Genomic DNA, 27,835 nt, shown 5'->3' with positions numbered 1-27,835 from the left:
ATGGGGCCAGGGATTTATCCTCCTGCTACTTTCATGATAGTGAGTGAATTCTCATGAGATCTGATGGTTTTATAAGGGGTTGTTCTCCCTTCTTCCAGCACTTCTCTCTCCTGTCACCATGTGAAGAAAGACGTGTTTGCTTCCCCTTCCACCATGCTTGTACATCTTCTGAGGCCTTCCCAGACATGTGGAACTGTGAGTCAATTAAACCTCTTTATAAATTACCCAGTCTCAGATATTTCTTCATAGCAGCCTGAGAATTGACTAATATACCAACACAAGCATAGTATCTAAAAGGAGACCCAGTTTGCAGCACAAGAGGTACAAAAATGAGCTTAAAACTGAATACTTATTTCAAATACTCAAAACAACTATTTCTATTAGGAACTTTTTTCTTTATTTTTCAGCTATGTCCTAAGAGTTTCTAAAGTTATTTAAATGGTACAATGAGAATTTAATCAAGGTCTGCTTTATATCAAAATTTATGATTTTTATTCAATGCCATATATAGAATTTTTTCACCTACCATCAAACACACTCATGTAAGTAAATTCTATTAGAAAAGCATGTTTTTCAGTGGGTCAGAATATTTTGGGACTTTAGGTTAAAAATAAATAAATGACAAAGTTGAAACTCAGGTTAAAAATACATAAATGACAAAGTTGAAACTCAGTTTGCTGTTTTTTATTTTTAACAGGCATGTGCATGTTCCTACTTCTGTTCATTGAGTCATTTTTGTTGGTTTAATTTTTAAATAGTCTATAAATTTTCCTCTGGAATAGTGCTTGGCTAGTTTGTCAGCCTTGGCAGTGTTTCCTGGGTGAAAAATAGTTTATAGCGTTGGCTTTTAATGTGAGAATCAAATGAATTGCAAACCTAGGCAGTGAATAATCTTAGCACATAGCACTCAAATGACATGCAGTCTGAGGAAAATGTGTAGGAGAAATTAAGTCTTACAGGGCTCCACAGCTCAGAGGTAAAAATATAGAACATTTGGGATTGTATAAGACTTTCTAGTGTATAGTGATTATTGAGTGTTTATGAATGGTTATGTAGTGGATGTGTAAATAAACACATCCTGTTAAGTATAAGATGCCACTGGAGAGAATTCATGAAAATGAAAGCCACAGGAATTACAAAAAATTAAATGATTTAACTCTTTTACTTTTACATTTGTCTATGGACAGTGATATTATAATTACACACAATTAGTTCTGATGTTTTGAAATACTCTTCAAGAACAATGAAAACATCACACTAGAAGTCCAGAGGTTATCAACGAGATGCCTGTTGACAAATTGTGGGAAACACGTTGTTTGTTTTGCATGACAATTTTTATTGGATTGACTATAGTCAGTATACGCATTCTCCCACCTGCTATAGTTCTCATCAGTTTCTAATGTATTCATTTATTAATATCTTTTACCTGGTGTGTGAATAGGGTTGAGATTGTTTACTTCAGTAACTTTGGCATTTCAATGTGATGCCATTTTATTTTATTTTTTATTTCTTTATTCCTCTATAGAAACAAATGTAGGTAATTAGACTGACACATAATATAAGCAGAGCTCTTTTTTCTGTTAATTAATAGTCTTTTTAGTTAACATATCTTTGGACAAAATAAGCCAATTGCATTAACAGTATACTATTCCCTCAGCATGGCTATGAAAAATTTGGTATATATGGTGCATATTAGAAATGCATGCTTATTCAGAAATTTATTTTTAAAAAGGTTACAGAAAATAATGTTAAGCAGAACATAAGGCAGGTTATGAAATTATAGATAAAATTATTTTCTTTTTAAAATATATCAGATCAAAATTTTTAGTAGGAAGTAATTAAAAATGTCAACTATGTTATATTATTATTATCTCTATATTTCTCTACTTTCTTGATTATGTTTGGAGATAAGATTAAGCCAAAAAGAATAATCAGTTTTCATAAACAAATACAAAAATATTTATTCCATAAAAATGTAGAATGATGGTGGTATTAACAGGATTTTTTAAATTGTAAAGATTTAAAGATTTAAATAATTCATAGCTCGAAAGGCTATGAAAGCTAGGTTTCTGGCTAAATAAGATAGAGAAAAGCCATAATTTTAATTTTTTTCTATGTGTATTCTACTTGCATGTTCTTCACATGTACCCCAAAACCTAAAATGCAATAAAAATTTTTTTTTAAAAAAAGAATTATCTATGCCTCTTCCGGGGAGTAGATCAACTATTGAGCTGTGAGGTTTTCTCTCATATATAGTACACAGCCTTGGGGAAAATTCACTCTTCAGTGGCACTATTACTTCCAGTTGTGCTCTCTGTCTCATCAGGAACTAGGCTGTAAACAAACAGCTTTTCCACGATGTCATTCTAAAATTATTTACATAGAAGTTAATCTACAGTATTTTAATACTCTTTGTAAGGGTGCATATCATAAATTAGAAAGATTGAAATTTTCTATTCAAAGAGAAATTAGAGTAGTATGATATTTCTGAAACTAAACAATTGTCAATGTTTCCATTGAGTATGCTAGGATATGTTAAAAAGCAAGTAAGACCCTTATTTTTTTTTCTGTCCTTAAAATTTTTGTATTCTTTCCTATGCTAAAATAAAAACAAAATCATTAATTTTGATGATCAAAATTAATTACATCTTTATTCTCTCTTTTTTTTATTTTGAGACAGAGTCTCACTCCATCACCCAGGCAGGAGTGCAGTGGTGCGAAATTTGCTCACTGCAACCTCCACCTTCTGGGTTCAAGCAATTCTCGTGCCTCAGTCTTCTGAGTGGCTTGGACTACAGGCATTTGCCACTATGCCCACCTAATTTTTTAAAATAGTTTATTTATTTATTTATTTATTTTGAGACGGAGTTTCGCTCTTGTTACCCAGGCTGGAGTGCAATGGCGCGATCTCGGCTCACCACAACCTCCGCCTCCTGGGTTCAGGCAATTCTTCTGCCTCAGCCTCCTGAGTAGCTGGGATTACAGGCACGCACCACCATGCCCAGCTAATTTTTTGTATTTTTAGTAGAGACAGAGTTTCACCATGTTGACCAGGATGGTCTCGATCTCCTGACCTCGTGTCCACCCGCCTCGACCTCCCAAAGTGCTAGGATTACAGGCATGAGCCACCGCGCCCAGCCTTTCTTTATTTTTTTAAACTTTTGGTAGAGATGGGGTTTTACCATGTTGACCATGCTGGTCTAGAACTCCCGACCTCAAGCTATCCATCTACTTTGGCCTCCCAAGGTGCTCGGATTACAGGTATCTCAGAGCCACTTCAGCCAGCCACATTTTTTACTCTTTAATGTATGAATGCAAATGAAACATGTAAATATCTTTTGATGACACAATGTGGAAGATAAATTTTATACTTCATTTAAAAAGTATTAATACCCCCAAATTCCTAATTAAATGCTTTTGCTTTCTCAGTCATTAGTGAAAATAATTAGTGAGCAGAGAAATATAACATGCTTTTCTTTGGGTTGATTTTCATATCCCCACGAAAAGATTGAAGTCTCCCCAGTGTGATCAGCCTCACAGTTTGAGAAACACTGTCCCAGTTAGGTAGAAAATCAGATAATTGCAAGAACAATTTGCAGTCCCCAGGTGATTTTGAAAGCAGAAGTAGACTGGAAGCTATATTATTAAGTAAAATGACAAAATATAATTACTGCCTGAGAGGGCTTTGCTTTTTGAAGCTGTAGTCTTTAAAAATACAAAGGCGAAGGGAATGACTCTCGGCTTGCTTTCTGTCTCTGAACCTGTATCTGTGTTTAGCCTCTTTGATCAGACTGAAGTTGATAAATAATGCTCCTTTTTATAAACTATGTTAGAAGTCACAATAATGAAACAACATATATGGCAATCAATCTTCTGGAGATCTGTATTCCGCAATAGCAGAAACAGTTTGCATATTGCTGATAATTTTTGTGAAAACACATTAAGTCATAAATGTAAAGTGATCACAAGGAATTTTTTTCTTAACTACTTATTGGCTATTCAATAACCAATTTATCAGTTATATTGAGTATTTTGAGTTGACATTTCACTTCTGGTTTGGAATTAAGCTATTTTAAGACAGGAGTCTTCTGATTCAGCCTGTCGAATCATGGACTTATTCCTGTCATCATTCCTGTCATTTAGCTTTGACTTTGGTATTTATGCATGGATGAAGTTTTTATTTTGCAAGGAATTGAACAATAACTTCCCGAGGAATCTAAGGGAAACTCCACTGGTGTTTTACATCTGATATTTCCTACTTCAGGAAATTAATATTTTCTAATTTAGATTAGAAGCTACATTACTAAAGATTATTTGTAGTGATTCAAAGTGACACATATGATTTAAAGGCACAGTCTTTCAGGTTTCACATGGTGTAATTTTATAATTATTTAATTTCTGATACACTCAAACCTTCTCTAATAGTCACAGTATATTAACAAAAGCAATTTCGTTATTTGAACTTTTAATAATTTAACTGGAAAATCAAATGCATTGTTTTAGAGGCAACTTACAAAATACAGTAAAATATTATTTTTAATTGAATAAATAATGACTCCTCAGTTCCATGTCTATCTTTAGTATAAGTATTTATTTGCAAATCTAACAAACATGCTTTTCAAAGACACATAGACCCTCACCTTCAAACTGAACAAACTGACAAAATTTGGTGGTGGGTGGAATGAGATAGTATTATAGAATTATAGAATTAACTCAAAGTATTACTATAAATACGAGATAAATTGAGTTATGTGAGGAAAAATAACTCTCACATTGTTTATATTTTATTTTTCTTTTATGCATATGCATAATTTAAAGAGTTAAAATGTCCCCAAAGTCTTAGAACCTCAAAACTACATTCACCCTTTCCATCTCTCTTCACCCTAGAATCTGCAGAAACTGACATTTCCAACTCTTTGCAACTTCTTGTATTTAGTTCTGTATCATACATAAAATACTTGATACTTCTTGATTTTTAAAAATGTAGAAGCATTACAATTTTAGTTTGAAGACAAGGGTTTCTCTCTTGTATCCCCTGCTCCTCACACTGTCCTCCCTCTCTCTCCCTGTATAGTTATATTACAATTATTTGTCAAACAATGTTTATATTATTGTGACTTTGTAGATATTGTTCACATAAATCTTGTAATATGTTTTTACTGCATTTTCTTTCCTGTATAATTGTTTGGCTTTTATTGATGGTGTTAATAGCTACTTGTTTTTTCCTTTACCTGGTTATCTATACCTATTACTTGTCTTTTAGAGGCTTTTGAGGCTTTCCTCAAATATTATGTTATGCTAGCTATCCATTCATATTCGAGAGTGGGGCATTAAAATGAAAATTGAAAACTTTGTATTGAACTTAGCTTAATGGGCCGGGTGTGGTAGCTCATGCCTGTAATCCCAGCACTTTGGGAGGCCGAGGCGGACAGATCACGAGGTCAAGAGATGGAGACCATCCTGGCCAACATGGTGAAACCCCATCTCTACTAAAAATACAAAAATCTGGGCGTGGTGGTGCACACCTGTGGTCTCAGCTACTTGGGAGGCTGAGGCAGGAGAATTGCTTTGAACCCAGGAGGCGGAGGTTGCAGTAAGCCGAGATTGTGCCCCACTGCACTCCAGCCTGGCGACAAAGTGAGACTCTGTCTCAAAAAAATAAAAAAAATAAAAAAATAAAAAGAGAGAGAACTCAGCTTAACGATTGATCAGCAGATGTAAACACATTTATTTGTTTGAGAGCTGGTATTGGATAAAGTAAGGCCAGCTTTTATAAACAAATAAATCCTAAATGCGTAAAGGCTTAAATGCAACAGAAATTGTTTTACTATTCATGTCTCTGGTTAATGGATTAATGTTCTCTTTTTAGAGACTCAAAACCAGATTTTCTTCATCTTGCATTCCTACTGGCCACAGGATGTTGTAGTACCCCCTATGGCAAAAAGGCAAAGAACACTTACTTGGAAGAGGACATACTACTTTTTCCGTCCTGGGCCTGGGGCTGACACATGTCTGGTCAAACTAGAATGGCCAAAATAGTTCAAGGCTATACATACAGTACAAATTGAGACAGGAAATGCAGTTTCAGCCTCGGTTACTGGTTCCCAATGACAACTCCATGTGGTAGAAGAGTATTAATTTTGTTGGCAACTAGCTGTCTCAAGCATAGGAAGTTTCCCAAAATGTCAGCGTCCTTGCTCAGGACAAGCTTTGCTCAGGGCTGTCCTATATTGCACATTTAGTAAATTAATAGTCTGTGCTTCTTAAACAATCTACATACAAATATACGGTAAAATACAGATTCTGATTCCAGATATCTAGTGATAGAATTTGAGTTTCTGAATTTCTAACCAGGTCCCAGGAGTCATGAATTCTGCTAGTCCATGAACCATACTTTGAATAGCAAAGACCTAAGTTACAACACTCTCCCTTCAGCTATTCCTTTTGTTTATTAGTACAGAGCTTTTGATTACATTTGTCCAGAGAATACACATCATCTTTAATGCAAGCATACATGAGGGTGCTCTTCTGGTTGAGGGTAGGGGTGAGGACCTGTAATTATCTACTGGCTTCCTATGCAGCTTTTCAAATAGACTTCTTATCATCAGCTGCCCTGCTCTCCTACCTTCAGAGAGGGCTTCTACTTCCTGAACTTTGTAGAATTCTTTGGTGCACACCAACTTGTTTCTTTTAGACGTGTAAGGGAAAGAAAATAATATATTCTCTTTATCCTCACAAGGCTTAAGGCTGACACCCCTATAACAAAAGAAAGATTAACAAGAGAAAAGCATATCGCTCTGTTTAATATAAGTTTTATGAGACACAGGGCTTCAAAACTGAAGACTCAAAAACTCAGGGAAAACTGTCTTTTGTTACGGACAGTCATGCAGGAGTGTGATTGCAGGCAATAAATAATAATAACAATTATAAATTTAATATAAATTTAAGTAAAACAATAATAATAAATAATAATAAATTGAGAGAACTTTGTAAAGCCTGTTTTTTCAGATTCTTCTTGGCTTCTGGGTATAAAGCAGGACTCCTCTGGAATGAGGATCTTAGAACCTGTTTTCAAGGCAAGTAGGTAAGAGAGTCTTGTATGACCATGTGTCTAGGGAAAAAGGTGGGAGAAGGTCAAAGAGGGACCTTTCTGCTCCTGTGTTTTCCTCAGTTTGTTTTCCATTTTAAATACTCAGTATGTCAAGGTACCATATTTTGGGGGCATCGTGTTCTGAGTCCCGAGCTACTTAGATTTCTATTATATCTGCTCTCATAGTTACTAGTAACCTAATTCATTTATAACTTCCAAAAGTCTGTTGATATCTCTTGTTCTAATCTCTGTAGTTGAGTATTTAAAAAAAAATAGATATCTTACTGTCATTTAGTAGAATTTCAAAGGGAATCCAGTTAAAGCCTTTCTATTATATAATTAATTATGACAAATTAAAAAATATCAATTGCTTGGAATATAGCAATACCAGAAAAAACTACTTGATAAAAGAAAACAAAAAACTAGAACAGCTGATTCTTATTTTGGCTACATAATTTTTTTTTTTTTTTTTTTTTTTTTTTGTTGTTGAGACAGAGTTTTGCTCTTGTTACCCAGGCTGGAGTGCAATGGCGAGATCTCACCGCAACCTCCTCCTCCTGGGTTCAGGCAATTCTCCTGCCTCAGCCTCCTGAGTAGCTGGGATTGCAGGCACGCTCCACCATGCCCAGCTAATTTTTTGTATTTTTAGTAGAGACGGGGTTTCACTGTGTTGGCCAGGATGGTCTCGATCTCTTGAACTTGTGATCCACCCACCTCAGCCTCCCAAAGTGCTGGGATTACAGGCTTGAGCCACCACGCCCGGCCCTGGCTACATAATTTTTCACTAAGAGCCTCCATGAATTTTCTTTCATTTGTACTACATTATCCTGAGTACTTGATTGTCTGTTACAAATGTGGGATCACTATCTCTCTTTTCTGTTAGCAAGATTCCTTTGTCTTTGTAGTTCCAGGTTAGATTTTTCCATTAAGAGAAGTTGCATGAGGCATAGCAGTCAGAAGTAAAGAGGAAGCTATTATTGTTTGGAGTAGCCGCTGCAGTCAGATGAGCAGGCAGGCAAAAGCTTTATACTGCTTTCCCAGCAAGCTCTTCAGAACCAACCACTTTATTGTTGCAGGCTGAGCGGGCTGGGAAAGCTTCTTAAAGACTTTTAAGAATTGCAAAGCATCCAAGCAAGCTTTTTGTTTTTTTAATTGAGGTAAAATTTAATTGCTGTGAAATGTATAATTTGATGAGTTTTGACGCATGTACACACCCATGTAACAACAACTCAATCACGACCTAGAATAATTTTATCACTCTTCAAAGTCCTCTGGTGTGTCCTTCCAGTCAATTTCTACCCCACAGGCATTCAAACTTTGAATTACCATATAGATTGGATTATTTTTAACTTCGTATGAAACAGGATATACATCTAAATCTAACTTCTTCTTACCTTGATGTTTTTGAAATTCTTGGTGTTGTTACAAATACAACATTTTCCTTTTATTATTAAAATATTATCCATTATATTAATGTCCCATAATTTACATTATAACACTTCTTTAATGCACAGGTATTAATATTCTGGTACAACTTCTCTGGACATATCGTCATTTATCTCGGGTAAATGTTTAAGAGAGTAATCATTTAGGTAGAGGATAAATACATGATTAGCTTTATAAGAAGCTGCCAAACAATTTTTTATCTCTACCAGCAATGTCTGAGAGTTCCAGTTGCTCCACATTTTCAACAAATTTAGTGTTGTCCATGTTTAACTTTTACCTAATCAAGTGTGTGTAAAGTTGTCTCAGTGTGATTTTATGTAATTTGAAGACTAATTATGTTCAGTTAGTTGTCATATACTTATTTGTTATTTACATATCTCCCTTTTAACGATTTGATATACTTCATGTACAGTAGAACTTGCTGTTTTTTAGCAGGCAGTGCTGTGATCTCTGAGAAATGCATAAAATCATGTAACCACCATCAAAGTCAAAATATAGAACAGTAGTGTCACTCCCTCAAAATTTCTCTGTGCACCATTTTGCTACTCAGTCTTCATGCCCTAGTCACTGATTTGTATTGTGCCTCTGTAGTTTTTCCTATTCCAGAAAATAATATAAATTAGTCATATAATATGTAGTTTTTTGGGACTGCCTTCTTTCACTTGACATAATGCATTTGAGATCTATTCATGTTGCTTGATGATCATTAATCTGTTCTTTTCATACCCAAGTAGAATTCTGTTGTATAGATGTATTGTAGTTTACTTACTGATTTCCTAGGTGAGAGACAAGTTTATTTTTTTACCTTTGGAATTATGAATAAAGATGCTAGAAATATCTGATATAGTTTTTAATATAAATATAAGTTTTTCTTTCAACTTGGGTGAAATCATACGGGTAGAATAAATTGCTGGGCCACATATTAAGTATGCTTTATTTTATAAGAAACTCTAAACTGTTCTCTATACTCATTTCATTATTTTGTATTACCACCAGTCAAGTACAGCAGTTCTGGTTGCTCTACACACTCACTATTGTTTGCTATTGCCAGTTTGTTTGTTTAAGTCTATCTGTTTTCATAGGTCAATAATGGCAGATCATTGTGCTTTTAGCTTGCATTTCCCTGGTAACTGAGGATGCCAAACATTTTTCCATATAATTAACTTTTTGTCTGTGAGAAATGTCTATTGAATTCTTTGCACAGATTAAAAATTAGGTTGTATGTTTTCCATTAATAAATTTTTGATAATTCTTTGAAACTCTTAAAATGTCTTTTTGAGAGCAAAATTTACTAATTTTGATAAAGTCCAATTTACCAATGTTTGAGTGAATTGTATTTTGTTATCTTATCTAAGAAATCTTTGCTTAATCAAAGATGATGAAGATTTTTCTTCTATGTTTTCTTCTGGAATCTTTTAGTTTTACTCTGTCTGTGGTCCATTTTGAGTTAACTTTTGTATATGGCGAAAGGTGTAGTTTGAGACTTGTTGTTTTTTTTTTTTTTCCTGGCCCTCCTCCCTTTCTCTTCCCCTCCTTCTTTCCTTTCTCCTTTTCTCCTTCTTCTTTTTTTAGTGTTCCCTTTATTTTGTTTGATGATATCCAATTTTTGTAGTGCCATTTGTTAAAAAACATTTTCTCAATTGAATTAACTTTTTCTGAAACTTAATTTGTCATATATATGTGACTCTATTTCTGGAATCCCTATCTATTCTATTGGTCTGTGTCTGTGCTATGCAACAGTATGCCACAGTAGCCATGTGGGACTGGGATTTTCCTCACTGAGAGGGTTTTAACTATAAATGTAACATCTTTCATTGATGTAGGACAGTTCAGATTAGCTATTTTTTTAATACCTATGGGCAATTTGTGTCATTCAAGGGATTGGGCTGTTTCACCTAGTTATTTGAATTTATGATCAGAGGGTTTTCAGAATATTGCATTGTTATTATATTAATGCCTCTAAAGCCTGCAGTGGTAGCCCCTCTTTTATTCCTGATATTTGTAACCTTCATCTTCTCTTTTTGTTTTTCTTGTCAGCTTTTCTAGAAGCTAGTCAATGTTACTAGTATTTTTGAAGAACTACCTTCTGTTTTAACTGATTTTCTGTATTTTTTTGCTCTTATTTTTGTTCATTTCTGTTCTTAATCAAGCACTTCCCTCTTATTTCTTTGGACTTGAATTTAAGAGACTATGTTAACTTTTCTTCCCAGGTGTTAACTTCTCCTCCAGGGTCCATAAGGGGCATGGTTTCAAAGGTAAGAACTTCCTAGCACTATGCCTTCATCCACCTCCCCATCCAGGACCCTAGAGTTCTTTGTCTAACTTTCCTGCACAAGCTAGCTAGGCAGCCCAGGTGAGCTTCCTTTGTTTAGTTAGTCCACCAAAATCTCCTAGATAGGAGGCTTTGGTTGCAGGCCAGGCAACCAATCCAATATCAGAGTTGAAGATCAGTCACTCCAGAGGAAGTTTGGAAAAGCCCCTCTCACTGGACAAGAACTTAAATGGGGCGGGAGTAACTCTGGGGTTAAATTCCCCCTACTCTCTTACCTATACGGATTTCCCTCTCTGGGATCCCCTCCCATGGCAGCATGGGAGCCTTTTCTCTCTCTTTCTCTCTCTCTCTCTCTCTCTCTCTCTCTCTCTCTCTCTCTCCATGTGCAGACTCCATCTCTAGATCCCCTCCCATGACATCATGGGAGCTCTCTCTCTCTCTCTCTCTCTGCCTAATCACTTTCTGCAAAACTCTCTGGGTCCCATACATACTTAAACAAGCTCACTATGCTGCAAGGGTCCTCCTCCCCATTCTTGAGTGAGTGAGAGCCCAAGAACCTCAGGACACATCCCATCAGGGAAGGTTCCAAACCACCCCCTGCTCCAATGTCCCATGACCCTGATTACAAATTGTGCTTCTTTTCCTAATTTATTAAGGTGGAAAATTAGTCATTGATTTGAGACATTTTTCTTTTTCAGTATAAACATTTAAGTTTCCCTCTATGCTCTCTTTTAGCTGCATCTCCTAAATTTCAGTATGTTGTTTTCTTCATGCAATTTAAAATATTTTTTCATCTGCCATGTGACTTCCTCTTAAATCCATGGGTTACTTGGAAATATGTTATTTGATTTTCAAATATTTAAGTGTTTGCAGATATCTTTCTGTTATTTGTTTCTAGTTGAAATCCACTCCTATCTGAGAACAGACTCTTTATTATTTCAGTTCTTTCAACTTTCTTAAGATTTGTTTTATGAGACAGAATATAGTTTATCTTTGTGACTGTTCAATGTAAACTTGAAAAGAATGAATATTCGCTTTTGTTGGATGTAGTGTCCTATAAATGTCAATTAGGTTAAGTTGTTCAATATTGTTGTTCAGGTCTTCTATATCCTTACCGATTTTCTGTCATCTTGTTTTATTGATTACTGAGAGGAGAGTGTTGAACTCTGGTGATGGTATTAGATGCAGTAGAGCTGTGTAGGCTAGGTTACTCTGAGGAAAATTTAAAACTATTAGAGAATTTTGGGCAGTGCAGAGATATAATGTGCCATATATTTAATAAAAACTGGCTGCTAGAAAAATAGATTCAAGAGAATTGAAGATTGAATCAAAGACACTTGTTAGAAAGTTAATTTTAATTGCCCATGTGAGGAAAAAAAAAAAAGATAACATATACCATGGTGGAAGTTGTGAAAATAGTTGGATTTTTTATATTCTACAAAAATAAAGTCAGTATAATTTAGAAATAAATTGGATGTAGCTTGTGAGAGAAAATAAATTCAAAGATGAAAGCAAAGTTTTTGTTTTGAATAATTTTAAAGGCAATGCTATTAATAGATCTGGGGAATGTTTTGAACAAAATGGGACTTACAGGAATTTTGTAGCTATTCAGTGTGGGAAGCTAATTTAAAATTCAAGAAATCATTAGGCTGTGTGAGTCTGAAGTGTCAAGGAGAAGCAGGGGCTGAGACGCAAATTTGAGGATTATCAGTATATATTAACAGATGCATCTTGAAACTGGATGATGAGAACAGATATTTTAAAATGAAGAGAAGTACAAGAACAGAGCTCTGAGGCTCTGCATTATGAAGAAATTAGAGAAACAATTTTAATAAGGAAGTGATTTATTGCATCTCATGTTCCTTGAAAGGTTAAATATAATGATAATTGAATTAAAATGAACCCTAGATTTAGCAACATGGGGTTATTGGTGACTTCAATAAGAGAAGGTTACCTTCACTATATTTGTGAGGACAAAGATCCAGTTCATACTGGCTTTAAGGGAGAATTAAAAGATAGTTGAGAGAGCCAATAAATTAACTATAATATGAAATAGGTTTGGGGAAAGGAATCAAAGAACTTTTAAAATAAGAGAAATAATGCATATTAATATGGTAAAATAGAGGATGTGGTAGAAAGACAAAGACAATTATAATTCAGGAGAGAATGAGGATATTTGAGGAAGCAAAACTTGAGCAGGCAAGAGGTAGTGAGTTACGGTTCACCACTGCGAAGCAGGCTTTTTTCCAAGGACAAAGTTTAGTTTACGGCGACAGAAGAGAAGACAGGTACAGGTAAGTAAGTAAATACAATAATGGAAATTTGTGAAAATTATCTTTTGATTGCTTCTATTTTCCCAGTGAAATGAGAATCAGTAATTTCCACTGAGTGCACATGTGATGGTACTATGGTCTCAATGTTTGTGTCCCTTCTTAAATTTGTGAGTTAGAATCCTAGTTCCTGAGATGATAGTCTCAGGAGGTGGGGCTTTTGGCTGGTGATTAGGCAGGAAGATCGCAAAATGGCAGTCTCATATATGGGATTAGAGCCTTTATAAAAGAAGACCAAGGTAGTTTGGTGGCCCTTTCCACCACATGGAAAAGCATCTAGAAGGCACCTTCTAGGAACTGGAAAGTTGGCCCTTCCCAGAAACCAAATCTGTCAGTTCCTTGGTTATGGACTTCTCAGTCTTCAGAATTGTGAACAATTAATTTCTGTTATTTATAGGCCACTCAGTATATAGTATTTTATTAACAGCAGTCCAAATGGACCAAGGCAAGTCTTGTGAGATTTAAAAAGAAAAGGGAATATATGAAATACTTATCTGGAGGGGTAAGAGATTAAATGGCCTAGGGATTTGTCCTATGTGTCCAGATAGCATTACAGGCCATTTTAAGAGAAACTCTTATCAACAAATACGACCAGTTTGCATGGCCATTGCTTTTCTCCATCCATGGATAAAGAGAAGAAATAGGTGGAGAATTGAGGACCAGAGGATTATTAAAAAGGGATGAATGGGAAAGTGGCAAGACAGTTGAGAGGATAAGCAAGTGAGTAATTTGAAATATTGATTGTAAATTTCAAGCTATAGAAATGGGATAATAACATGAATAGTGTGAGTGCTTGTGAAAATTTAGTAAGATAAATGGATTCTAATTCTGGATGGGGTGGAAGAAATGAGGAGGAAGACTAGAGAGCTTGAGCTGAAAAGACAGAAAGTGATGATTGGAGAGTGGTAGGTTTGAAACAGACTATGGATGGGTTACATTGATTGGTAAAGACAAACTTTACAGTATGAATATGGTAGTGAGTGACTGTGGTGGAGTTAGAAAAAATTAATTTGCAAATTAAGAGGCCAACATATGAAGAGAATTATCTTTGTGATTTGATATCAACAGAAAATATAGAGGCGTAATTTTGAAGACAATAATTTTGAGTCAGGTGTCAAATCTTCAAGGGATGAGGAGAAAATGTCTTGAGTCATTTGAACTCAGAGTTTTTAGAGAGAAAAAGAATACATTGGAATGGATAATTAGAATAAGATGAGTATCTACTACAACTTCAGGCCCAGTAGTTAGAGGTGGTAAGAAAGGAGACAAATAGCAGTTAAGTGAGCTGTGTGAGAAGCCAGAGGGCATTAGAGCAGGAAAATGTCAGGAATACTCAAAAAAGTTTAAGAATACAGTGAGGTCTAAAGACCAAAACATAGAAAGGTTTCAGGAGTTCAGAAAGGGAGAAAAAACAGGTAGAAAAGAGGATATAGAGCATTCCAGGAATTAGAATGTGGAGAGTGAGAAATAACCCAGAGCTCTGAGATTCCTGGAGATTAATATAAAAAGAGACAAAGTTTAATTATGCTGCATATGGCAATCCAATTTTCCCAGAATCATTTGTTGAAAAGGGTGTCCTTTTTCTAGTGCGTGGTTTTCGATTTTGTCAAAAATTAGTTGACTGTAAGTATGCAACTTTATGTCTGGGTTCTATATTATATTCTATTGATCTATGTATCCATTTTTATATCAGTACCATGCTGTTTTGGTAACTATAGGCTAGCAGTGTAATTTGAAGTCAGGTAGGTTGGTATGTAAATTAGTATAACCTCTGTGGAAAGAAGTATGGAGAGTTCTTACAGAACTAAAAATGAAACTACTATTTGGTACAGTAATCCCACTACTGAGTATTTACCTGAAGGAAAAGAAGTCATTATATCAAAAAGCTACCTGCTCTTGTATTTTCATCACAGCCCTATTCACAATAGCAAAGATATGGACTCAGACTAAGTGTCCATTAATGGATATTGGATAAAGAATATGTGGTAGATATACATAATGGAGTACTATTCAGCCATAAAAAAGCATGAAATAACATCTTTTGTAGCCACATGGATGGACCTGGAGGCCATTATCTAAAGAAACAAGTCAGACACAGAAAGACAAATACTGCATGTTCTCACTTACAAGCAGGTGGCAAGTAACACATGGACATAGAGTATGAAATGATAGATATTGAATATTCAAAAGGTTGGGGGTCTGTGAGGAAGTGGATGATGAGAAATTACTTAATGGGTACGATGTGCATTATCCCACTGATGGATATACTAAGAGCCCAGACTTCACCCATGATCTGATTTGGCTGTGTCCCCACCTAATCTTATCTTGAATTCACATATGTTATTGGAGGCACCTGGTGGGAGGTTATTGAATCATGAAAGCATGTCTTTCCCATGCGTTCTCATGATAATAAATAAGTCTCATGAGATTTGATGGTTTTCAAAAGGGGAATTTCCCTTCACAAGCTCTCTTCTCTTATCTACTGCCATATGAGGTGTACTTTTCACCTTCCACCATAATTGTGAGGCTTTCCCAGCCACATGGAACTGTAAGTCCACTAAACCTCTTTCTTTTGTAAATTGCCAGTCTTAGGATGTCTTTATCAGCAGCATGAAAACAGACTAATACAACCCCTTCACTAAACTGCACTTATATCTCTTAAATTTATACAAATAGAAAACAGAGATAAAGGTTACAATTAGTTTAGGCCCGATGATTCCAAATAGATAGCAATGAAGTTCAGGGAAAGAGGAAATGGAAATAGAGGTTGGCTCATATCAAGAGGAAGTTCTGGACTGGTCCTCACTGGTGGAGGTCTACAGAAGGTAAGTCTAACTTTGAGTATGTCCAGAAAATTTATGAAGGAAATGAAATAATGTACCTGGCATGAGAAAGAGAATTTAGGTAACATATAATACAGAAATTCCTCATATTGTGCTCATAGCATATAAATTACACATCTTTCAGTTTATATTTGACATATTTTCTTTACAAAGGTGAATGTTATATTTCATTAAGAAATTATATTTTCTACATGTGGCTAATTTATAACATTTTATAAATTATTTTAATAATTTTATAACATTTGTGGATGATTTTGAAAATGATATGACACTTCTAAAGATATGTAATATTATATAAAATTTAGGCTGAAAATATTCCAAAACCTAAATCATAACTGATCCATCAGTGTCTGCTCTGTAAGTTGGTTATTAAAAAATAAATAAATCATAAATTCTGAGAGCAAAGTTAATAACAAATATAAAGGCTGTGCAGGAGCCAGACCAGCCTCTCTTCTGATTAACTGAGAGAGATTGATTTAAAATTTATACTATCAAGCAAAAGGCAATTTCTGTGTTATCCCCAGGCAGTTAGTTACGCATTGGTGAGAACATGGCTGTGCTCCAAGTCTCTCCACTATACACACTTACTTTGAAATTGTTAGTTCATTTCATCATCAGTCACCTACTCTTTCATTCAAGAAACATAAACTAGCAATGCAGTTCATTTGTGGAACACTTTTCATACTTCACAAAGTGTGAAACTGAATTCTTCACATTGTTAAATTCAGCTTTATTTTTCACAAGGGAATTGTAGACACATGTAAGGAGAATTGACAAAGTGCTCAGCAGGCGGAGGGTGAACACAGAAATTATTTTCTTGATTCTTCTCTAAGCACAGTACTCTGAAATGATGATTTTTAGTTGTAAACTGTCTTTTTGTTTTCTCCTAATGTAAAGGAAACCCAGGGTTTAAAACCAGATTTTCTAAGCATTTAAGACCATGAAGTTAATATATTGAAAAAAAAAAAAAAACAGTCTCTCATTTCCTCTTTATCATTTGTAACTGCTTCTTTATTCAGTTTTTTAACAGGGATTTCCGAAGCACACAGCACATAGCACACAGACATAAAATGAAAGCTTATGTAAATTTTAGAATGCTCAGTCAGGCCAGGTGAGATGGCTCACTCCTGGAATCCCATCACTCTGGGAGGCTGAGGCAGGCAGACTATGAGGTTAAGCGATGGAAACCATCATGGTGAAGCCCATCTCTACTGAAAATACAAAAATTAGCTGGGCGTGGTGGCACGCAGATGTAGTCCCAGATACTCGGGAGGCTGAGTCAGGAGAATGGCTTGAACTGGGAGGTGGAGGTTGCAGTGAGCCGAGATTGCACCACTGCCCTTCAGCCTGGTGGCAGAGCAAGACTCTGTCCAAAAAAAGAAAAAAGAAAAATTCTAGAACACTGGAATAAAAGGTAGAATATTTTAATTATGTAAAACACTTTCTATCATTTAGAGCCTTGGCTCTTCCCATTATTAAATGGGACTTGTTTAAAAACATTCCAAATAAATGATGTGCTTATAAATTTAATAATCAGTTTGACAAAATTTGAAAAAGAATGCATTCAAGTCATACTTTGGTGTGTAGGGGGAAATGTTTCCAAAGAATCAAGTGAGGAGATTTTTTTCTCCTTAACAATTGCTTTATATTGAAATTCGTTCCTGTATTGAATTGTTTTTTCCTTTGGACTGGTGATCTAATTGTCTGCTGGCATATCCATTATCTTTTATGGTCACTTCAAATAGCAAAAGGATTCATTTCGTATAATTTCATCACTTCTTCTCTTGGACTTGCAACTAGTTCTCCCTAATTGCTTCATTTTAATAGCCTACATATTACACTAGAAAGCTCTAACACCACATTGGTGCAAGGTGACTGTGACTGATGGAGAAGGCAAATTAAAGACCTTGAAAATGATATTGTGTACACCAAAGAAAATTACTTTCCTTGGGGGGAAGCATGAACAAGCAAAGTCTCAAACAGCTAGAATACAGAAAGGCATTACAGGGAGAAAGAAAAACAGAAACGTTTTTATTGAGACTCATGCCATTATTGCAAACTTCCAAAGTTGGTTTGTCAGCCACATATGTGAGATTATGAAACGTATTTTCAAGGGCAGAAAAAAATGCTTTTATTAGCATATCTTTCTATTTGAATAGAATATATGTCAGCAGTCACATCTTCCATGATTCTAAATTATAGAGTATAGTGACACTTTTGAGGATAATAGTCACATTAAAATAATTCTAAATTCCTTTAAGACTATAGCAACTTCAATGAAATATGTCCTTGTGAAATCAACACAAATGTTTCTTTTTTAAGACTGTGAACCAATAAGTATGTTTGATGCTGTGTAGACATCAGCAAAGTGCTGTTATTGTTTTTTTTGTTTGTTTTTTGTTTTTTTTTTTTTTACTTTTTCTTTTTTACTTTTATTTTTTCCAAAATTTCATATACTCTTTCCTTAAGTGACTTGGATGGTTCTATGTCTCAAAAGAATAAATCAACTTTATTTGCAAGCAAAGTGCCTTAACACTGGCTATGCCCACTGGAAATCAAAGGATATATCAAATATTCAAAACTATATTTTTTTGCTTCTCAACAATTCCATGAAAATTTCTATTTGATTATTCAAAACAGGAGTCAGAGCATTTAATGGTGGAATCTATTCTTAAAGCAAGATCAGAAACTTTTTAGCCTTGACTGCTAGCAGAAAACCAAAAGTTAGTTGGGGGAGGAAGAGAAAAAGGAGTGAAAACAAAATCGGAAAAAGAAAACTAAGACAGTAAGAAAGGTAGAAAAAGCAAATGACTTTTTCAGTATGTTAGTAAGTGAATGACACAAAGGTATCATGATGGTACATGAAAGAGTGCCACTGAGATCATTTCATGCATTTGTATATGACACCAGCTCATTCACCCACCAACTTTTATAGTGGGACCAGTATTAGCAGACTATGCTGCATCCATAGAAGGATCTTGGTTTCTAGGCTTTTAAGCTTCTGTTTGATAAACAACCACACAAACAAAGAAACCAAATGTCCTAAGGTAGGTGAGAACAGAGCTTAATACAAGTAAAAATGCAATTGACATCAATGACTGAAAATCTAATTAAAGAAAAGATTAAAAAGACACAACTGGGAGCTGGCAAAGTTAAAATACGAAATTTAACCAGCAAAAATGGGAGAAGATTGAGTTTGAAAAGCATGATGAAACAAATAAGCACTCTTTAAGATGGAATGACTGCTTTAAACAAAGCACAGGTTAGCATAGAAATTCAGTTGTCAGAGTTGAAATTTATCATTCATATTTCATCAGCAACTAATTCTTACTACAAGGAACTAGAGAACTTAAATTTAAAAAGAAAACACTTAATGAGAAGGAAGTGCAGAATTTATTGGTCTCTCTGAATTCATAATATCCAATGGCTTAGGAGGTGATCAGGAAAAAGAATGTGTTAGTTTAAATATTTGTAAAGCAATGAATTACTTGATATATTTAAAGGAAAAAGTGGCAAATCTTTTTTTTTTTTTCTTTTTTCTTTTTTTTTTTTTTTTTGAGACGGAGTTTCGCTCTTGTTACCCAGGCTGGAGTGCAGTGGTGTGATCTCAGCTCACAGCAACCTCCGCCTCCTGGGTTCAGGCAATTCTTCTGCCTCAGCCTCCTGAGTAGCTGGGATTACAGGCATGCACCAACATGCCCAGCTAATTTTTTGTATTTTTAGTAGAGACGGGGTTTCACCATGTTGACCAGGATGGTCTCGATCTCTTGTCCTTGTGATCCACCCGCCTCGGCCTCCCAAAGTGCTGGGATTACAGGTTTGAGCCACCGCGCCTGGCGACAAATCTTTTCTAATTCAAGTTTTAAAAGTTTTTTTCAGTTCAAACAATGATCACTTTTAAGTTACCATTAAGAATTATTTAATATGGCATAATACTACAATTTACTGGAAAACAAAAAATAAACAAGCTAATTCAATTTTTCAGTCAAGTATGTACCAAATATCAACTATATAATCAATATATTTTAGAAGTATTAAAAAAACTATATTCCTAAACTCAGAGAAAGAGTAATAGGAGATGCATAATTTGTTTTACTGGAAAACTGAGTCAAATATTTTGAAAACAAATTTAAAAATATCTTTTGGTGGATTGTTAAAATCTCCCACTATTATTGTGCAGGAGTCTCAGTCTCTTTGTAGGTCATTAAGAACTTGCTTTATGTATCTAGGTGCTCCTGAATTGGGTGCATATGTATTTAGGATAGTTAGCTCTTCCTGTTGCATTGATCCTGTTACCATTATGCAATGCCCTTCTTTGTCTCTTTTGATCTTTGTTGGTTTAAAGTCCGTTTTATCAGAGACTAAGATTGCTACCCCTGCTTTTTTTTGCTCTCCATTTGCTTGGTAAATCTTCTTCCATCCCTTTATTTTGAGTCTATGTGAGTCTGCATGTGAGATGGGTCTCCTGAATACAGCACACCAATGGGTCTTCACTTTTTACCCAGTTTTCCAGTCTATGTCTTTTGATTAGGGCATTTAGGCCATTTACATTCAATGTTAATATTGTTATGTTTGAATTTGATCCTGCCATTTTGTTACTGGCTGGTTGTTTGGCCCATTAGTTGATGTGGTTTCTTCATTTCATCATTGTTCTTTACCATTTGGTATGTTTTTGCAGTGGCTCATGCTGGTTGTTCCTTTCCTTGTTTAGTTCTTCCTTCAGGAACCCTTGTAAGGCAGGTCTTGCAGCAATGAAATCTCTCAGCAATTGCTTGTCCATAAAGGATTTTATTTCTCCTTCACTTATGAAGCTTAGTTTGACCGGATATGAAATTCTGGGTTGAAAGTTCTTTTCTTTAAGGATGTTAACTATTGGCCTTCACTCCCTTCTAACTTGTAGGGTTTCTGCCAAGAGATCTGCTGTGAGTCTCATGGTGTTTCCTTTGTGGATGACTCAACCTTTCTCTCTGGCTGCAGGATTTTTTCCTTCATTTTAACCATGGTAAATCTGATTATTATGTGCCTTGGGGTTGCTCTTCTTGCGGAATATCTTTGTGGTGTTCTCTGTATTTCCTGGATTTGAATGTTGGCCTGCCTTGATAGGTTGGGAAGTTCTCTTGGATAATATCCTGAAGAGTGTTTTACAGCTTGGATTCATTATCCCGGTCACTTTCAGGTATGCTGATCAAGGGTAGATTAGGTCTTTTCACATAATCCCGTATTTCTTGGAGGCTTTGTTCATTTATTTTCACTCTTTTTTCTCTAATCTTGCCTTCTTGTTTTAATTCATTGATTTGGTCTTCAATCTCTGATATCATTTCTTCTGTTTGATCAATTCGGCTGTTGAAACTTGTGTATGCCTCACAAAGTTCTCATGCTGTTTTTCAGCTCCATCAAATTGTTTATGTTCTTCTCTAAGCTGATTTTTCTAGTTAGCATTTCATCTAACCTTTTGTCAAGGTTCTTAGTTTCTTTGCATTAGGTTAGAACATGTTCTTTTAGCTCAGAAAAGTTTGCTATTACCCACCTTCTGTAGCCTGCTTCTGTCAATTCATCAAACTCATTCTCTGTCTTGTTTTGTTCCATTGATGGTGAGGAGTTGTGATCCCGGGGAGGAGAAGAGATGTTCTGGTATTTGATGGTTTCATCATTTTTGCACTGGTTTCTGGCAATTCCTCAAGGATCTATAAATAGAAATACCATTTTACCCAGCAGTCGCATTACTGGATATATATCCAAAGGATTATAAATCATTTTTCTATAAAGACACATATACACAAATGTTCATTGTGGCACTGTTTACAATAGCAAAGACTTGGAACCAACCCAAATGCCCATCAATTATAGACTGGGTAAAAAAAATGTGGCACATATACATCATGAAATATTATGCAGCCATAGGAAAGGATGAGTTCATGTCATTTGTAGGGACATGGATGAATCTGGAAACAATCATTCTCAGCAAACTGACACAAGAAAAGAAAACCAAACACTGCATATTCTCACTCATAAGTGGCTGTTGAACAATGAGAACACAGGGTCACATGGAGGGGAACATTACACACCAGGGCCTGTTGGGGGGTGGGAGGGGCTGGGGAGTGATAGCAGGGGGTAGGGGGATTGGATAGGGATAACATTAGGAGAAATACCTATTGTAGATAATGAGGGGATGTATACAGCAAACCACTATGGCATGTGTATACTTATATAACAATCCTGCACAAGCTGCCCATGTACCCCAGAACTTAAAGTATTAAAAAAAAATACCTCATCCTAGAATGGAATTCAGAATAAGTGAGATCCATCTAGAGCTTCAAAAATAATTTAAATATAAAAATATTAAAATAATCTCATTGTGTTTCTCCTATATTAATGTAGTTCACAACAGATTAGTCAGGGCATTACATTATAGAATGCCCATTACTTTGTTGTGGCACAAGTTTGCAGATAATTCTGACAGTGCTTGCTGAAAGAGTCCCAAGTTATCTGGATGTGTAATTTATGTGAATTGATTTGAATCCAGAATACAAGCAAAGTGAAACTCAAAGCTGAATGAGGTTGATAAAAAATAATAATAAAAGCAATTGTTCACAGTTTGAATTGTACTTTATTTGTTAAATTAAAAAAATATATGGGTTGCATTTTGAAGCATCAGTAGTGAAAATCCATAACTGAACTACATAAATTAAAAATTGATTTAGATGAACCAGGTCTGGCTCTAATGTTCTAATGTCTAGGATACATGATATGCTAAAGGTGTTTAATGACCCATGCACAGATGCAGCAGTGAGAGGCTTTAACAAAATTGGCATTGGCTTTTATTAAATCTCACATGGTCAAATAGCATTTATCTGATGTGAAGAATGGAATCAGTGAATTATCAAATCAACAGATGCTATTTTTTTTTTGATGTGGTAAACCTCTTTGTATTTATAATAGAATAGCTCACTGGAGAACATTGCAACCTCTAAAATTTTGCTGCAAGGTGAGAAAATATCAGGCAGAGACATGTTATTAAAGAGAGAAAATACATCACTTTGAACTCTAAACACTTGTTCTTAACACATGATGCCTCTTAGAGCAACAGATTAGATGACAGATGTATATGATTTATAAAACATTTTCGTGTTTAGGAAAACAAAGTGATAAAATTGAGTTGATGGATGTAGTAACTGTGAGACAAAATCATTGTGTTTCTATGTTAGCCATATGCAATAAAAACTCTAAAATAATGTCCTTTATGTTTTAAACTCAGTAGCTGGTGCTTTTTATATTATTCAGTCATTTGGCAAGTAAATCTTTCAATATTCAAAATCTAAATATTACCGTTGACAGTCAGGAAATTGAGAATTATGATTGCTAACTCATAGGAAGGTGTCAATTGTGTGTGTGTGTTTTAATGTAAACTAAAGGAATGTTGTGGTAGGTAGAAAAATGGCCCTCCAAACATGTCCATATCCTAATCCCTGAAAACCCTTAATATGTTACCTTACATAGCTGAAAGCATTTAGTAGATGTGCTTAAATTAGGGGTCTTGAAAAGGAGAGATTATCTCGGATTATCTGGGTGAACCTAATGTAATCATAAAGGCCCTTGTGAATGAAAAATAGATTCAGGAGAGGCGGAGGCAGAGAAAGAGATATGACAACAAAAGCAGAGGTTTCAGTGATTTAATTGCTGGCTTTTACTGAAGATGGAAGGGGCCCATTAATCCAAGAATAAAGCTAGCCACTAGAAGCTGGAAAAGGCAGGGAAACTAATTTTCCCCTGGAGTTTCCAGCATGAATGCAACCCTGCTGACACCTTGATTTTAGCCACTTCAAAATATTTTTTGCACTGTTTTAAGCCATTAAACCACTAGATTTGTGGTAATTTGTTACAACAGTAAAAGGAAACAAATGTAGTCATTTGCCTTATGGCTATTGTTGTATTTTTGCATAAAGAACTCTCTCATGTTTGTCATCATTGTCCTGCTGTACACTGGAATACATGGAGAATCATCACAGATATGTGCACTTAAATATTTGGTATATTAAGTTCTGTATGTGCCATAATATTCTGCTCAGAAAATTGCTCAACACTTTTTCTGAACATGTTGTGCAATCCTACCGGGAGATTTTTTTTGTTCCTGATTCTTGTATATTTTTTACTTGAGTAAATGAAAGACATTCTTTGTGGTCAACAATTGAACATAGGTGTATACTAACAACATTCTCCAAATTAACACTACAACAACAAATAACACCTGTTTCCGATGGATGCTTGTTCTTTGAAAACCAAACAATATTTTTTCTACCCTTAAAAAAATCAACTTGAAACTAACTTAAAAGCACCAAAGGTATAAGTGTAAATATACACTTTCTGTGGTTTAAATTAGATTGCAATTAATGAGTGAAAATAAAATGTCTTTTTTAAAATGATTGTACAAGCTTCACACCACTTGGCAATAAAGATGAAATTATTTAAAAAATATATAAGATGAAATTATTTTAAAAAATAAGATGAGTGCCCCCCAAAGTTTGCTAAGAGAAGTTATTCCTAGGACATTCACGGAAAAAAAATGGACTTTATGTATTTGGCAATCAATGCATGCTGGCTTTGCCCCCTTTAAATTTCTCAATAACATAGTAAGTCCCTGATAAGGCTGCAAGTAAAGAATCTTATCCAAATGTAACTAAACTTTTCTTTAAGATATTTAAACATGAGTTACTCTTATTTATTGACTCTAAAAAAGTATTGAGCTAAATGATGATCAAACTATTCTCTAAAATTCATGGCAAACAATATAATGTAGTCATAAACTTGGAATTCCAGAAGGCATCCTTAAAATTATTGTGATAAGACGTAATAATTTCAATCAGTTTTATCTTGAGATTATCTTCTTATTCACATTCTAGAGTTGTAAAAACTGAAACACAGGTGGGTTACATACCTCTTCATGATTATTTTATATCTGAATAGTGAAGACAGAATCAGTGGGAATAAAACCAGTCAAAGCCCTTGTATACTCTAATATATTGTTGTTGTTGTTGCTGTTGTTGTTGTTGTCATTTTGAAGTTTTTATTGTCTGTCATCCTATATTTTTTTAATCACATGAGTAAAAAGCTTTCATTTTATTTTAAAGCTAACAAAATTCCAGGGAAAAGTGAAAAGAAACATATTGTGTTTCAAGTGGTTTATGTGTCCCCTGCAATTGTCAAAAATAGTCCTTTTCAATACTGTAAATTAGGGAATGTGATTAATTTTTGTGGTTTTGAATACAAAGTTAATACCAAAGCAGGCAGTTATAATTCATACACTCTAACATAATCAACAATCTGATGGTAACGTTTTCTCTATGTGTATTGCAGAGATGAATTTTCAGTCTTCATACAATTTCCATGATTTCCAATTCAGCATTTTAGAATCCTAATCAATTATTTAGTTAGCATTTTTACTGCGTTCAATTTAATACTTAATTGGTCAAGATAGGGTAACTAGTTAGAGTCTAAACAGTGTATGTTCCAGATGTGAAAAACAGCAACTTTTTATATAAGCAATTTACAGATTTTCTGTGGTTCAAGGCAATGACAGCCATATCCTGCTTGCAGGAGGCAAGTATAGACGGCAGCCTTGAGTCTGTGTTCATTCAGGTCCATCATATTAAAGTGCTAAAGTATAGTAATGGCTATGACAGTTAAGATTGTTTTGTACCAAGTGACTTTATTATTCTTGCAAATATGAAGCTTAAAAATTGTACCATATATAGAAAGTTCAGGGAAATTTGCAATAGTATGATATAGTACTTGTTAGTCATAAATGACCATTTGTGTAAGATAAAATCATGGTAATGGTTTATAAATACATAATAAAGATACTTTCTATATGAGTTTTTATAAGACTTGTGGTGCCACAAGCAGAATTGCTGAAAGTGACCCCACATGCTCACTTTGTGTTGCCTGTAGATTAGCTACCTGAAAGTAGGACTTCCCTTACCAAATTCATCTTCCCATAGGCCTGGGGCTTCCTCTCCAATAGAGGGATTTCTTGAGATCCAAGATCTCCAAGTGTTGAAATACTAGTTCCAGAATATCTTTGGAAATAGAAGAACCCTAAATCCATCAATTCATTTATTCCTTCTGTGATGACACTGTTTCCCTATACTTGTTATATAAAAAAGGAGACTCATAAGAGAGAGAAAACTGAATGATTTAACAGGCTCAGAGATTGAACACTTTTCTCTGTGGAATGATAGGAGGATAAGGGGCTCCTAAGACTTTGCTTGCTGACCTTGGTCATGCATAAATTTTCTCAATAAAGTCTATTCCTTAACTCATGTTATACATTCTGAAATTCATCTAGACTTCCATTCCACTACAGATAAAGATGAAGAAAGGATATAATTTGTACAGCAATACTCTCTGTGATTGTTCAAAACTTAAATTATAGTTTCTGTGTTGAAAAATAGTTACATATTGATTTTTTAAAAATAAATGTTGTTATGTATACTTAAGGTATAAACATGTTGTGGTATACATAAGATAGTAAAGAAATCACTATATTGAAGCAAATTAACAAATCTATCATCTTAGATAGTTACAGTTTTGCTTTTGTGGCAAAAATGACTAAAGTCTACTCATTTTACATGAATGTCTTACACCGTACAATTTTATTACCTATGATCCTTATGCTATATAAATACTTGCTGGTTATTTTAATCAGTTCAAGCTGCTATAACAAATTACCATAGATGAGGTGGCTTAAACAACAGAAATTTATTTCTTATGATTCTGGAGACTGAAAAGTCCAAGATAAGGTGCCAACAAACATGGTGTCTGATTAGGACAGTCTTTCTGATTGCGTAACACCTTCTTCTCTTTGTGTCCTCATATGGTAAAGAGCAGAGAGACAGACAGAGAGAGAGAGAAAGAAAGCAAGTTTTCCTGTCTGTTCTTATAAGGGCGCTAATCCCATTCATAAGGGCTCCACCCTCATGACCTCATTAACTCCCAAAGGCCCCACCGCCTAATACCATCACATTGAGGAGTAAGATTTCAACTGGTGAATTTTAGGGGGACACAAATATTTGGTTCATAACTATGGTTTTTTTAATATCCCCAGTGTCTAATGAGAAGGAGAGTAAGCACTCTGTCTTAATGTGTGCAGCTTTTTACACAAGTGAAAAAAAAAGTTGAAAAATGAATGGGAAATTGTTGTGAGGCAATTAACAAATGAACAATAGAAGGATGCCGCTACCACCTCTAGGCCTTCTGGACAAAGAGATGAGGCAACATGAAGCTCAAGGGTGAAGTCACATGATTACAAGCTGCTACCTTGAAGGAGTTGCAGCCACTGCCTGATCTTGATGACAAGATGATGATAAATGAACAACAAATATCTTGCTTTCTTCCATCTTTTCACCTTCTATCCTCCCATTCAAGGAACCCAACTAGAAATCAAGTGATAAGAGAAACTTAAAAATCTAGCTCATATCAGCTTGCCAGTTGTACAGAGCATTAAGGGACAAGGCAAAGAATAGATCTGAAGGCAAATAGGCACAGACTCTGGGCTGCATTAGTTATTATTGTTAGAATTATTATTGCCAACATTTCAACCTTTCTCCACTCTATTATTAAATGTAATTCAAAGGATTTTTCTTATTTCCTTGGGATCACCTACAAATTAGTTTTTATAGTATTTCATTTTAAAGCAGAAACCATACTTACTAGTTTTAGTATAACCCATGTTGCAAAGTGCCTCTCTCATGGAAAACACTCCTGTTCCAGGAATAAATGAGATTGAATCTGTAAAACCATATTCGTACTTTATAATTAAACCTTGACCATTTCAACTGCTTAGCTGTACACCTACATA

At 34.9% G+C, this 27,835-nt stretch overlaps 1 long non-coding RNA gene across 2 annotated transcripts in view; it reads left to right on the top strand.

Moving 5' to 3' along the window:
- LOC141580045 (uncharacterized) overlaps positions 1 to 27,835 on the top strand; it is a 159,753-nt gene that overhangs the window by 78,465 nt on the left and 53,453 nt on the right. For both annotated transcript variants that reach the window (XR_012512036.1, XR_012512035.1), the window contains one exon: positions 99 to 195. This is a non-coding gene — a long non-coding RNA (uncharacterized LOC141580045). The remainder of the gene's footprint in view (positions 1 to 98; positions 196 to 27,835) is intronic.

This window comes from Saimiri boliviensis, chromosome 10 (assembly GCF_048565385.1).
Source record: "Saimiri boliviensis isolate mSaiBol1 chromosome 10, mSaiBol1.pri, whole genome shotgun sequence".
NCBI lineage: Eukaryota > Metazoa > Chordata > Mammalia > Primates > Cebidae > Saimiri > Saimiri boliviensis.
Note: the sequence above shows the minus strand (reverse complement) of the source record. Positions and strands in the feature narration are given on the sequence as shown.